The sequence below is a fragment of the Eleginops maclovinus genome, chromosome 9, assembly GCF_036324505.1.
Source record: "Eleginops maclovinus isolate JMC-PN-2008 ecotype Puerto Natales chromosome 9, JC_Emac_rtc_rv5, whole genome shotgun sequence".
Classification (NCBI taxonomy): domain Eukaryota; kingdom Metazoa; phylum Chordata; class Actinopteri; order Perciformes; family Eleginopidae; genus Eleginops; species Eleginops maclovinus.
Window position 1 is genome coordinate 13,752,638 of NC_086357.1, and position 6,958 is coordinate 13,759,595.

Here is a 6,958-nt window from a genome sequence, read left to right on the forward strand (position 1 = left end):
AGCTGTCATTGGTTAATCCCCTCGTTGTACCCATTCACAACACATACACAGCGGCAATTCCATACACATCAATGTTCGCACAAAGATTACAACACAGCAAATATACAAACAGGATACTTTCACACTATAAAGTAACTCAATTATAATATTAAATATAAACCTGCATGTTTACCCTCTCACACGCATGGGTCAGGCTGCCTTCATGTTCAGGTAACAACAAACAGATGTAGCTCCTCTAGCATCTCCGTCAGTGTGGAAGCACGATAAACTGTAAACCTGGAGGCTGTCAATATTTGCTGCAATTGACTTTAAAGTATTGATAACCAAGGTATCACATCTAGATAGAACAGAACACTGATTGGCTTCCAGGTCAAATGGATTCTGCCTGCCTAGATGCACGGAAGACCTTTTTGACACAAACACAATTATAGACTTACCTTTCAAAACAGGAGAAACCAACGGGTGAAAAAATGACATGAATGATGGTTCTTTTATTTTTCTGTACAGTAGCCACAGCTGCGAGTCACTACATGTAACACCACACTTGGCAGGAGCGCACCTCACTGGAATGATATCATAATGTTTTTATGCAATACAGTTTGGCTCTCTATGATAAGGGTGGTCAGTCTGTCGGTAGTCAAACTATTGGATGTATTGCCATGATATTTTGTTAGAAGAAATTGGAATTGCATCGGTACCAATTTGACTGACTATGACATTCTACTTACTTTTTCTCCAGTGTTATAACAAGGTCCACACTTCAGGTTTAAACACTGGTTCATAGGCAAATTTCGGCAAAACTAATGCCATTCCCCATCAACATCAGCTGTGCTTTGTGTTAAGTGCAAATTAATTAAAATGTTCAACATTAAAGCCTGCTAACCATCAGCAGACTGGTGTTTACTTACACCTGCGTGTGACAGACTGTTATATAACAGAAATAGTAACTCAAACTGTCGTTGTTGTTTTTTAAGGCCAAATATCACGTTTTAAGATGTCAAATCTTCAAGAATCCATAAATGATATGTTAGTTTTTGATAATATTAATAAGGTTTTTATTTATGGTTTATTCCATTTAGACTCAAAAAAACTTTGAAATTGTTGATTTTTATGAAAAAAATAATAGGTAAATGTAGCAAGCCCAGCCAGAACCAGATGAGGCATTAAGCCCGTTAGTTTATAATCATTGTGCCTGAGATTATACTTGTTTGTTTGGAAAGAGCTAAAACACAAATTGCAGGTCCACCTAGACCACAGAGAAATTGTAACAACCCAGTCCTCCTACAAAGATGTTATTAGGCAGATAAAAAAAAATAAAAGGTCATGCCATAGGGTCATATTGAAATTAAAATCTTTGCTGTTCTCTTGTTTTTAACCTACATTAAACTACTTTGTTCACTACCTCCACCCACACAGTATCTGCTTTATTTCACTCACCAGTGTGTTTTAAACCAATCCTAGTCCTACTCCTCAATATACTCATCTATTTGAGCTCCAGCTTCTCTTTAACATGAAGACATCAACGGACTGCTTGGCATGTTAATTACTACCAATTATCTCGCTCATCTGTTCATCTCTGAAAGCTCAGGCTTTCTGAGGATAATGGTCTTTCACAGACAGTTTTTACAACAGTTAGTGAGGGGAGGGAAAGCACAACCCTTTCTGTATTCAATGATTCAATTAATAATAAGATTATTCACATTGGTTTGTGATATTCACAATACTTCCGACTGTCAGAGTCGAGGACAGTAATGGAGAAGGGTAAAGAGAGTGGTAGGAAGCACAAAGAAGCAGGCATCAGACAGCTGCAACCTTTTAAATGGGTCAAAGTATGACACATTTCCCAGAACACTTTTAGAAAGTCTTTATTTTTTATTTTTGGTCATTGAATGGAAGAGGTGTTGTGGAGTTTAGCATGGCCTGCTTAATGTAGCAAAATCTAGTCAAGTTTCTCTTAAAATGTATAAATATATCATTTGTAGAACATGAATAGAGATCCAGCACATCCCAGATCTAGCCCAAGAAAGCCACAGAGTATATGACATCCACTTGTGATCTTCACCTGCGGATTTTCACCTTAGCTTTTATGCCAACATGGACACAGTTGTTTTAACATGCCACTAGATCTTGCAGTAGGGCTTTTTTCTCAAACTACTGCACTTTGGAGTTGAGGCAAGGTTAGGAAACAATTCACATGCAATACCTAAACACCTGTGGCTGTTGAGTAATTTCCTGTCACAGGATTTGCAATGAATTCCCCAGAAGAGTTGAAATATTTCTTATTCCTAGTAGCTGTAACCTTCAAGTTGCACCAGAGGAAAAATGAAAATAATATCTCCCCAGTTCTAATTATATATAACAGTGAAACTTAAAGTGTGCAGATGTTTAATTGAGAGGTTTACAGTAAAGTGGAAAACTTCTATCCGCATCGTATATCAACAACAAAGAGAGGGATTGTAATACAACCTTTCTGTTAGATGGTAATATGTTTGAGATATTCGGATGAGAACTAAATAGATGATGGAATAGTAACAATAACATTGGTAGTGACTGGCAATTGTTGTATTACTCTGGGGCCTATAGTATATAAGTATAGACGGTTATCAACATTAACGCTTCATACTCAAGAAAAACAGCGGATGTACGCCAGCAGCCAGCATATCAGAGTTATAAAAAAGGCAGAAGTACGGAGGGCCTTATATCTTCAGCCTGTAAACTCCCAAATACAGAGGTAATTGTTGGCATGCCCCACGTTTGTCTGTTTTCATTTGATTTTTCAAACAGCCCTTTGAGTGAAGGATATTTAACAGATGCATCTTCAGTCTGGGGGATCTGCAACAAAACAAAAGCCAGGACAAATATAGCAATAGCGTCACTCTTAAACCAAACTAACTGAATTGGCTTTAACTACTCCTAATTTACCAGAAAAAAAACTAAACTGTTCAAATAGCACACAATGTAATCTTCAAATGACCTGGCTTTTAATTGTATCCCCTACGAGAGCAGAATTGAGCCTGGCCACCATTGAGTTGCATGTTAAAATAATCCATAGTGCAATTAAAATGACAGGATGACAGATAGGCTGAGTGATAGGCAGGGACTGGGGTGGGGCAGCACAGACAGAAAACAGATGTGAAACATGGTTTTTAATTTGTACAACGATGAATATCTCATGTAAAGGATTGGTGTTCGCCCCCTGGGCACTGGGCAGTCCACAGTTCCTCCTTCACCTCAACAGCAACATAAGGTAGAGTTAGGTTTCACTGTTACTAAGAAAACCCTTCCTTCGCCTTAATGGTTAAATAACCTCAATATCATTGAGCAATCAATGGTTATAGCTTCATGTTCAAGGTTTTTTTTTCTTCCACTTAAGGACAAAGCAAGTATTTGGATTAATCACATTTTAATCATTGAATTTCATTGATAAATACATTGGGGGTTTGAAACACATTATTTCCAAAAAAAGCTTAAATGCTGCAAAATAATCGTAAGAGAAATAGGCCATCTGGTTGCAAAAGCAACACCTAGTGTAAATAGTTGACATAGTTTGGTAATTTCACTGATCTTGTGAGTCACATAAGCACTCAACAATTGTTCAGAAAGTGATCAGTCCAGTTTCCTTTCGCAGACCTAAATCCCATAACGAAAAGGGGTCTTAAGGTGTAGTCTGACTTTGGGAGGTTAACTGACTGCTGCTGCTGCTGTCTGTCCGTCAACTGTGTAAAGCGTGATTCATGACAGGAATAGGTCAGCTAGTTCCAGTAGGAACTGGATTGTTGTGCCAAGACAGTTACCTCTGGGGTTACTGTGTGCACTGACTTACTCTGGGTGAAATCATGCTGGAGTTAAACCTGTTGTGGCTCTCTCACGTTCCAAACAATAAAACTACACAAAAGGTGACTGGAAAGCCCCCTTCTTTTGGAAAATAATCAATAAAGGAAAAAAAACATGTCAGGAAGAGGCACCAGCAGGTTTTCATCAGTGCCTAAAAGGCTGCTTTCTTTTAGATATACAGAAGGATATCTGCAGAATACCAATGATGTGTTGTGACTTTACCATTTGTCCACTTACTGAGCGTATGTACAGTACTTGATTCGGGGAAGGCTAATTTGTTGGCATGCATGTCGAATGCTTAATTACTGAATGTACTATTACTGTATCCAAAAGGTTTAATTTGCATGCATATCCCAGGGGGTAACCGGCATAAACACCACACACGTTTAATGCAATCACAGTTCCCACATCACGTGTCGACTGCTCAATTATAGTCTCAAAATGGGTCAGTGTAACCAATTTCCTGCCCTTAATAACACAAATTCAATCTTTGTAAATGGTCAAAGTCCATCTTGACAGTATAAGAGCTGTAATTGCTAATGTTCTGCAGGACTATAATACGCCTTTTTACTTACTAGTAAATTGGTTGCTACATTTAAACATGAAGTGTATGCTTAAGTCGAGAAAGACACAAAAATGACATAAAGAGAGAGAGCTGCTGGTCAGGAAAAGGAAACACGATAGCCCAGCAGCAGATTGATTTGTTTGTTGTTCACAGTTTCTATCACCAAGCAGGATAACCCACTGGTTTGGATCTGTCACCATTGGGAGTCCCGACACTGTCTTTCAGACCTGTGAGAAATTCCTACTGTACCAAATCTGCATTTCTGTTTATGAAAAAGAAAAGAAGAAAATCAAATAATTATAGGATGACAAAAGGACCGTTTCAGTATACACAGGCCAATCTGTGTGCACAGTCTGCCATTAGATCTGGAACTGTCACTGTCAGTCAGGACTGAAAGACAACAGAAAGCTGATGTTCTCTGCACAACTGGAAATCAATTAAAATAGGATTTTACTCTTGTTAAAATGGATAAATCAGTTAATTGATGAAATGGTTGAAAGGTTAAAAATAAACCACAAAAAACTATAGCTGGGTGTATGTGAGATGCACACTCTTTTTCAGATACTATGCGTTTTAAAGCAGATCGACACTGTTAGACTATCAGCCAGCAACCACATTGCTAGTGAGTCTCTTCCTGGGACTAATGAGCACTTTCCTGCAAAGTACTCCATCAGATGTTGATGACATTTACAACAATAGGTAACTGCTGATGGAAATACGACCCCCACATGTCTAGTATTTAAATCAATGGCTCTTATGCTGATGAGCAGGTGTACTGTTATTTCCTAGAGCCCAGGAAATAAGTATATTGTGTAACAACTTCTATTTAAACTAAACGATAATGTGTCATTTAACCATCCGAGAAAAAGGCACAGTACTGACATTAAATTGTTTTTCAAGTCTTAAAGTACACAAAGTCTATTTTTGAGTAAGACAATTATCTTAAAAATAACTGTATTATATTTGCCTTCATGGACAGGAATATGGTAATTTAAAGGGTTCACACTGATAGCCATTATTGATCAAATAAAATGGGGAAAGCCTGGGGTTAAAGGCTAAGGGGTAAGGGTGAACTTAACATGACAGGAGACAAACACAGCCAACCTAATATCCACTTATCCAAAATCCCATTTTAATTCCTTTTCTTCACTAATACAGTTAGAATCAAAAGACGAGATAGTGTAGCAAAGAATATCTCAGATCTATTATCGACAACCTAAAGAGAAACGCTTTCTGGGTTACCTTCTTCACAGCTCATCCACACGTGCAGACAAAGGGAATCCCGATGCTTGCTTTGTTTTGGGCCGGAAGAGAGCAGCTGTCAACACATCCAAAAATGATTGTATTCCTTGTCAGCGTGTTTTCCTGCCATCCTCTGTTGGTGTATGATTACTCCACAACTGCCCCGAAGAAGCAGGGTAATCCACAGTCGGATGTTGTTATTCACATAATGTTGCCCTGTCCACTTTTTTCGGAGATTAAGACAAACAGAGCTGGCGCGCTGATTAAACTGCTTCTGGTGTGTCCCAGTTGTAGTCCTTTCCACCATGCACTTCCTTTCAGTATCGAGGTGCTTGTGTTTACGCAGGTTGAAAGACTTCGCCTTTCAAACGCATCTCAAACTCGGTGATCTTCCTCCCTCCCTCCCAGCAGACGAGGCGTGTGGACCAATGGCAAGGCAGAATGAGAGGACGCGAGAGAGAGAGGCGCGCGCAGAGCTTCCCTCTCAGTCTGCTGTGGGACCAGCAGAGCTTCCCTCTCAGTCTACTGTGGGACCAGCATGAAGTCAACTACACAGTGAACAGCTATCAGGAGCCTAAAGCCTCGATCAAACCATGAAGAAAAACGTTATGGTTTTAATCATTTTTGTTTTTTTATTATTATTATTTATGTACTATTCAGTCCTGCGTTTGTATTAAGTATTATTGTTAATCACAGCACTATGTTTATCTCTTGTTATTGCCTGGTGGGGAGAAGATACTGTTGTGTTGAAAATTGTCTTTGTGTTTGGTTAGAGAAGCATTTTGAGTTACCTATGTGTATGAAAAGTGCTACATAAATAAAGTTTGATTTGATAACTATAATTACAGGTAAAGATAGTTTGGACTGTACATTTTAGATATATTGACAATCATATCCTTATATATTTTAATAACAATGATTGTATAATCTGATATGAATATATTCATTAAGCTAAATAATGTCATACATGGAGCATTGCCATGATTTTAATGACCAAACAACCATAATCGCAACCTCCACTCTGTGCCTATATTACATTAATGTTGTAGTGGAAAAATAGGAAGAAGGACTTTGTCTAAAATGAATTTGAAGTGATCTGGTGCTTGTACAAAATGACTACTTCTACTGTTAATTCATTTACTAGAAATCAGCAGCAGGAAAATGTACATTCTAACACAAAATTGTGGGCACATAATGTGGTTTAACAGTACGATCAGTATCACCAGGGGTATAATTAACTATTTAGCAACATGAACTAGGAGAACTCCCATAACCTACATTTCACATCTGATTCCTTTTACAACTACTGCTGAATGC

General features: G+C 38.3%; 1 protein-coding gene across 1 annotated transcript in view; it reads right to left on the reverse strand.

Annotated features, from left to right (window-relative positions):
* The window catches only part of pde4ba (phosphodiesterase 4B, cAMP-specific a), a 126,948-nt gene extending 120,985 nt beyond the window's left edge, over window positions 1–5,963 (reverse strand). The window contains exon 1 of the mRNA XM_063892127.1: window positions 5,642–5,963. The gene's annotated coding sequence lies outside the window, so the exon portion shown is untranslated. The remainder of the gene's footprint in view (window positions 1–5,641) is intronic.
* Window positions 5,964–6,958: the final 995 nt, after the last annotated feature.